This window comes from Ascidiella aspersa, chromosome 7, assembly GCF_963924565.1.
Source record: "Ascidiella aspersa chromosome 7, kaAscAspe10.2, whole genome shotgun sequence".
In the NCBI taxonomy this organism is placed as follows: domain Eukaryota; kingdom Metazoa; phylum Chordata; class Ascidiacea; order Phlebobranchia; family Ascidiidae; genus Ascidiella; species Ascidiella aspersa.
The window spans coordinates 3,841,878-3,849,792 of NC_139453.1; the positions used below are offsets into that span (position 1 = coordinate 3,841,878).

Consider the following 7,915-nt stretch of genomic DNA (forward strand, 5'->3'; position numbering starts at 1 on the left):
CGAGTGCTTTTGTGACTGAACCAGTATCACCCAGTACTGCCTAGTGCAGAGGAGGCTTTTTACAGCTTTTACTAAGACAGCAAAATTGACTGTTCATGTATCTGAACTAAAGGAAAGAATTGGACCTGAATGGCCTCACGAAGACAGGCCATCTCAAATCTTGTAGGAGTGTGGTCGATTCATCTTGGCAATTATATAAATGAAGACTCATTAATCGGACCCACACCTCCACAGTTGAAAAGCCATGCCAATCTGTTCAACACTTTTTTTGGCAATCCGAGGCAAAAAGGTGCTTAACCCTGTACCAATCAGAGGCTGTTGATGGCACAAACAGAACTACGAGTAAACGAGTCTATTCTAAACTTTGTTGTTTCTTCATATGCATCAGAGCTTGACAGACGACCAAACAAATTCGCCATTTTCCCCAACTTTCCTCTCATTGGTTTAAATCTCTTTGAGTCATTTGACGTTTAAACCTTTTACCCTTCCAGGCTTTCGACGTTCTTCGTGAGCTGCAGCCGAATTTTGCGACGGAGCTCGAATTTGTTTCGTGCGACCTTGGCCCTGTAGATCTTGGTTTGGATCAAGCTTCGAGGGAGATTCTACAAAAGAAGTGCCAGGTTTTCATCCACTGCGCTGCAACACTCAAGTTCAACGAACACCTCAGGTTACGGCACTTACTGGGCGCTGGTCTAGGATCCAACAACGAACATTATTTGAGTTAGGGTCGGTGCAGCTTAGCGTTTGGATTTGGGTAGGTTAAGCAATACTAATATAAATAATACTTGACCCACCCTCACCCACACACTAACCTGCACCCTAACACAAATATTTTGCGTTGCTTTAATTGTTTGAACGCTGTGGTAGGAATGTAGACCAGCGCATACATCTGATTCTTAAGTGTGCATGGGTGCTCCCAAGGGGTTACCCCCGGTCTGGAATAAAAAAAATGCGATTATTATTATTGTTTTAAATTTTGTTCCTTCAGATGTATGATATTGATTTGTATATAAATGTCTGCTTATATAAAATCGTAGTTACTGAATTGAATTATGTGTATTGTTCATAATGCCCCGCATGCTTGTTAAGTGTTAATTACATGATGGTGTTAAAGTATACCCCTACTTTGTTTTTGTCTGTTTAGTTTGATGCCGTCTAAAAATGCTTAATAAACACTGGTTTCTTTATCAATTTCCACAGGTTGGCCTTCGAGATAAACGTCCAGTGTGTGAGGAGGCTTCTCAAAATATTTTGACCTGAACGAAACAACCTCCAAGCATTCGTTCACATCTCCACAGGTGTTTATTAGCAATATGCAGTGTTACACAAAAAATTTTAATTTTTTATTAAATGATAAAGCTTTCAAAATCACACTTTTTTTCAAATGCTTTATGTGATTAACTTTGTAAATTTGTGCTAAGGTTACTCTATTATAGGGTAAATATACCCATATTCCTCACACTAGGCCGAGGGTTACCATTGTTTTCCTGAAGGGTGGGTAACTGTTGGGCCTGACCATCGCAGGTCGGTTAACTGTTAGGATGTACGAGCGCAGACCAGGTGTAATTCTTTTGTCAATATTTATTAACTTTATTAAATTATCTTTAAATGAGGAAAATTAAATAATCATGTAGCAAGCTAAAAATTGTCGTAGAGTTATAAATTTTATTCACTACTGACAATACTTTAAAAAACAGTTACAAAGATTCCGAAATTCAATGTATCAAAAATAAACGAGCAACGATATACATTTTATTTCATAGACCTTTTCAAGGCATTTATCTGTTAAACTTGTTGTTTTTGTACATGGTGTGGCATGAAATATTTTAGTTTTTTACTGTGCTGCAAGCTGAAAAGTTTAGAAACTACCGATTTAACGTCTCCCCCATCCATGGAATTTTGTCGCAAGAAATTGTAATTATCTTTCTTATATATTTTTGTTTAAGGATAAGGTTAAATATATTTAATTAAAAAGCCAGAAAATTGTTTTGACGTTGTAACTACCTTATAAAGTGCTATTGTAATACACTTTTTTTGTGTGAACTAAAATCTATATTTTATAAAAAAAAGTTATTTTTTTACTATAACATTTTTTTATCTATACTTAAACCATTGTATCGTTTAATATATAGAGAATAATGCATAAAACAGTAGAAGGTAGACAAATTTACATCATTTTTGTCCAGCGTACGTCCATTGCAACCTAAAAGAAACCGATGAAAAGCTTTACGATGTTGGAATCGATTACCTCGACCTTGAAGGCTCCCTCCGGTGGTTGGGCGATGACCTTATCACCAAGGTCACACCAAAACTTCTTGGCAAGAGGTAGGTGACCATATTCGCTAATTCAAAGTGAAATTAAAGTCATTAGGTTAGTTATTAGGACATTTTGACAAAAGGTCACTTTGAAATAAATGTTTGTTTTACCCTGAAAGTGGCCCAAGAAGTTGAGAACTGCTACATTATTTCGTTTTTACACTGCTTAAGTTTTTATTTTAACCCTTTAAACCAGGGGTGACGAACATGTGACCCGCGGGCCAAAGAATTTTGTGTGGTCCGCTAAGCAGTCAGGTGGGACAACGGTCTTGAAGTTTTTTTGACCCGCTTCTACTCTTTGCGATGCGATATAAAAGCTAATAGCTGGATTGAATAACGCGTATATCATGCAGGAATCATAGAAACTGTTGTGTAAATCCATACAGTAACCATCAATTCAGGATTCAACTGTTTATTCATTGTTGTGTCATAAAATATATATACTCATAATAATTTAACACCATGAGCCTGTTGCTGTACAATGCAGTGGTAACTAGTTGAGTGTAAGCTTTGCTTGAATTTTATCGCCTTTATGTATCAAAGGAAGAGTTTCCAAACTTAAGAGCTAGCGCACTCAAATGGTCATCTGTTTTTGGAAGCACATATCTATGCAAACATTTTTTTTCTGAAATGAACATCACAAAAAGTCGTTACCGGTCGAGGCTAACAGACAAACATCTTAGTATGCAGTTGAGAGTTGCCACATCGACAGTTCGTCCTAATATCAAGCGCTTAGCAAAGCAAAAATGTTTCCAAATTTCTCATTGAGCAACAAAATTCATTAAATGTTTATTTTTTATTTTTTATTATTTCTTATTTCAATATTGCGTTAAATAATTTAAGCTGTATGGTTCGCATGGGTTTCGATTAGTTTCGTTTGATGAACAATTGTTTATAATTTTAACAGGTTTTATAGTATGAGTAAAAAGTTGTGCGGCCCACTTATTCAGCGGTAACTGACAAAGTGGCCCGCGACAGAAAATAGGTTCGTCACCCCTGCTTTAAACCGTGTTCTTGCCAATATATTAAGGACAAATACCAAGTTTTAGAAGTGTTGCTAGGAGAAAACAGTGCCTAAAATACTTTATACTTAATGTGCCACAAGCTAGAATGTTTTAACACCACATATTTAATATGCACTGCCTGAAATACCTTGGCCATTATGTTCGTTTTTGTTATCATAGCGGTAGCAATAATTAACTATATATATATATCTCAAAAACTGGACTCATGGCATGTTGCACGATTGTCCTTCTTCTTGTGTTGACCTTCATAACACTTTTCTCTAGTTTCTAGCAGAGACTACTTCAAATTTTCCCAAAAAACTATATTTTCAAGTTCTTTTACTATGTAAATACAAATTTTTTTAGTCCTTCACGCAATTAAGCTGTTGTTCAGCTGCATATTTGCGCACAAGTTTGCTGGAAAAACTTTATTTTATAAATTTATTGCTTTATTGAGTCGTATTTTGACGTAACTTGAAAACTGTCAAGCAAACACAAATCTAAAAAAAAAATTTGCCTCAGAACAGGGACCATACAAACTTTCCAATAAACAATTTATACATATCACATCACACAAATACAACATGTTTTTGTGAAATAACTAAGCCAAATGCTTCAAAAAAGAACTGTTTTGTATCAAAATACCTCTCTTGACTGAAATGTAACCTGTTGCATTTTCGTTCAGACCGAACACTTACACGTTGTCGAAGGCTTCTGGTGTAATATAATTACTGGTTTGAATTCGTAGACAAACGTTGATTTTGTTTCAGACCGAACACTTACACGCTGTCGAAGGCTTTAGGTGTAATATAATTATTGGTTTAAAGTTGTAGCTAAATGTTGCGTTTTCGTTTCAGACCGAACACTTACACGCTGACGAAGGCGCTTGCTGAGGACGTCGTTGCAAGAGAAGGATCTCATCTTCCAATCTGCATCGTCAGGCCCAGCATGATAATACCAGCTTACAAAGAACCGTTGCCGGTATGTTTTCAGACTTGCTATAAGTTAGATATTTTTTCAGTACAGAAAGAACACGAAAAGAGTTAGATGTGTTTAAAATACTAAAATTTTTTGCGTGGTTTCTTGATGTTAAACATTTAGAAGGATTAAATAACTTGAAGCAGTCCTATTCAATCTTTGAAACTTAGGTTTAAAGCACTGTTATATTCAAGGGTTTGCCAATTTAAGCAAATACCATTTTCGTTGCATAAAAATTTTGTGGCTCAATATTTTTTTTATAAATAAAAAAGAACTAAGAAATAGGTTTAGAACAAAAAACAGCATAACATATTTTGAAACAGATATTTATTCAGCTGTGCATTAGCGAGATACTTGCGAACAATGAATTTACATTTCTTTTACTTTCCTTATCAATTTCTCCCCAAGCCATTATTGCTGTAAAATTAAGTAAGTGACACAAATAATTATGAATTTAGCTTTTTTAAATTGCCCTGTGTAATGAAACTTAAATCACTGATAAAGACTAATGAAATCATTCAACCAATTAGGGATTTCATGCAAGCAAGGCCAGTTTGGAGTGCAAACCACACCGCAGTTGCATTTCTAGCCTGGCCTTGCTTGCACGAAAATTCTTAGTTGATCGACTGATTCTGATACTCCAGTGGTTCCCACCTTTTATGGTTTGCGGCACCCATAAGGAACAATAAATAGATTGCGGCACAACTACTTGAATCTTGAAAGTTGATTTTTGTAGTGTCACTAAAAACGGAACTGGGACATCGCAATCAAATTTATTTGCATGTAGAAACATATCATTTGATTTGTGTAGCCAAATCATACACAAAAAGTTGTATTAATAGGATTTTAAAAAGAGCAATAATTATGTTTTTAAGGAACTTCAATTACCCTTTAAGCTTCCAAATGGCACCCCGGTTGGGAACCACTGGGTTAGTCTATTAAAGGCTTCCGGTGTACTGCTTAATCGTGTTCCAAATTTTACTGCATAATTATCTTTCATAGCAAAAATTACTGCTTTTTCTCCAGGGTTTGTGTACAAACGTGTACGGACCCACCGCTTTCATAATAGCATACGCCAAGGGTGTGCTTCGTTCTGTGATTGTCGACAACTCCATAACCTGTGACATCATACCGGTCGACTTTGTTGTGAACGGCGTGATTTGCGCAGCGATGAAGATCGCTTGTGACTCAGCAGAAAGAAGGTGCTCGCTCGGCTACGAGAGTGACAGTGCAGTTTCATCGCTTGGGGAAATTGGCTTACAAGGTTGTAAATACAGATAGATTACCAAAAAGCGTTTTTGTTCATATCGGCTGGTGTTGCAGTTAGATGCAGAATGAATATTAAAGCCCATACAGAAGTAGGTTGCATTTTGTCATACTACCATGTGAAAATCAACGAAGAATTTTTTTAAATTTCCACAAAATGCTACTTACTTATACATGTTCCTTGATATTCATTCTACAATTTACTTCGTTTTAAATTGTACAAAACTATTTTAAGCTTGAGAAAAAAAACCTGTATCTAGCCAGTGTTTGCATTTATTACCACTAATTTTGTATTCATTTGATAAATAAACCCCTGTTCGAAAACATGTAAATTTTGTTTTAATTCATTGTTGTTGTGTTCTTTTTGTATTTTGAGTCCTGTATAAAAAATCTGTTCCAAAACTGCATTTTTTTACTAGTGTGTTCATTCTATATTACCAAGAGGTTTTCAGGCCGTTTACTATGAAGAACTAATTCCACCTATATTTATTGAATAGTTTGATCAATTTAAAACTTAACCGGTTAAACATGAATTTCCAGGGGATTCATCTTCGGACAATGAAAGCATCAGTTCCTTCACGTGCGACCGAGTTCCGAGGGTCAATGGATCACTTCCCATCTACCACGTCAACTCTTGCATCAAAAATGGCCTTGCTATGGACCGCTTGAGTAAGAATGGACAACTTTAACTAAAAGTCTTACATCAGTAAATGTAGGTTTTAGTGTTTCTTAACCAATGGGAAAAATTGTGTTGCCATGTTGATTTTGTTGGGTTCCAGGCTGCAGCAGTTTACATATCTAAAATTGTTCAGTTAAGTTGGGCAAAGTTTTGCCGAAGGGAAAATTTTAGTCTTAGTTTAGCGTAGTCTTACTCTAGTCAGGAGTCCGACTTTCACCAAATGTCCTGTTTCTGCGAGTCCCCAGTCCGGATTTTAAATTTTTGCTTTGTTGAATGGTGCAATGTTTTTTTAATATTTAAGGCCCTAGTCTAGATGGAACTTTATTTTATCATTTAATATCTAGTTTTTGTCAACCTGTCTTTACAAATCTCTACTGTTAATATTTAAACTTCCTTTATTATGTTATAACAATTGTCTGTTTTTTTTTCTGGATTACTTGTTTGAATAACTATAATCAATTAGACAAGAAGATAGGATTTTATTTAGCCTAAAATTATTGGTCCCAGTTCACAAAAATACTTTATTCTGAACCCAATGCTACGCTAATCCTACAAAATCTAATGTTTAATTTCAGAATGGCAAAGACTTCAATATTTCTTAATTGTTTCAGAATGGCAAGGCTCAATGAAAAGATCATGAGCGCCATGGAAGTGATGAAATTCTTTTTTACGACGAACTTTAAGTTCAGCAACACGAATGTCGATCAACTGCGTTCCTCACTGAATGCTGAAGACTAAAAGGTGAAATATTACAAGATCTTCTAGTTCAGAGCATCTAATCATAGGGTTAAATTTGTGTGTTGTACGTTTGTTACAAATTATTTGAATCCTTAAAAGCGTTTAAATGCCTTTGAATTGATTTGCGTATTGAAAAGTCTTTGTAGAACGCAAACTGAATATGTAAAAAAGAAGATATCTCCTCGCCCTAATACACGTTAATGACGACAAGGACTTCAAGTGGATGGTAGCAATATACTTTATAGACTTTCTTGTCCGAGTCATAATCAGTCATTTATAAGTTCTAGACTAGTTATTAATAGAGAAATATATTTCGCCAAACTGGCATCATCAGTCTCTGAAAAAAGCCCTATATTTTGTGGAACCTTATTTTTCCAACGTTTTTTTGAACAGTCTTTGAATTAATTTTATGCTCAGTATAAGTTATGTGTTCAGAAAGTGCTGTTAAAAAACAATGAGATTAACTGACGATGATACAAGTGTGAATCGAAACGTCTTAATCAAGATGATGTGGATTTACTCAAACTTTTTGGCTTTAAAACTCATTATCAAGCTATTTGTTAATTGTTTCTCAGGCTTACAACCTTGATTGTGGGGTTTATCAGTGGGAAGATTACTTCACAACTTACATCGCCGGCTGCAACCAGTTCATTCTAAAGCAGAAGAACAACGATCTGCAGTCGAAACAAAAACTAACCAAGTAAGGAACTTTATGCTTGTGGAGCTTTTGTTTAAAACCAGAAATTGTGATCTTATAAATACTTTCATGTTTATTTGTGACATGACACTGTAAACGTAAAACAATGCATTTTTCTAAAGAAGATTCGTGGTGACTTCATTATACACATTTTCCACCAAAATATCGAAATCCCTAGAACAGTGGTCGGCAAACTATGGGCCGCGGCCCAGATGTCTGCCGCGAGTTACTTTTGAG

The 7,915-nt window shown here is 35.5% G+C and overlaps 1 pseudogene; it reads left to right on the forward strand.

Annotated features, from left to right (window-relative positions):
- The window catches only part of LOC146137309 (fatty acyl-CoA reductase 1-like), a 28,501-nt pseudogene extending 22,248 nt beyond the window's left edge, over positions 1-6,253 (forward strand).
- The last annotated feature ends 1,662 nt before the right edge of the window (positions 6,254-7,915 follow it).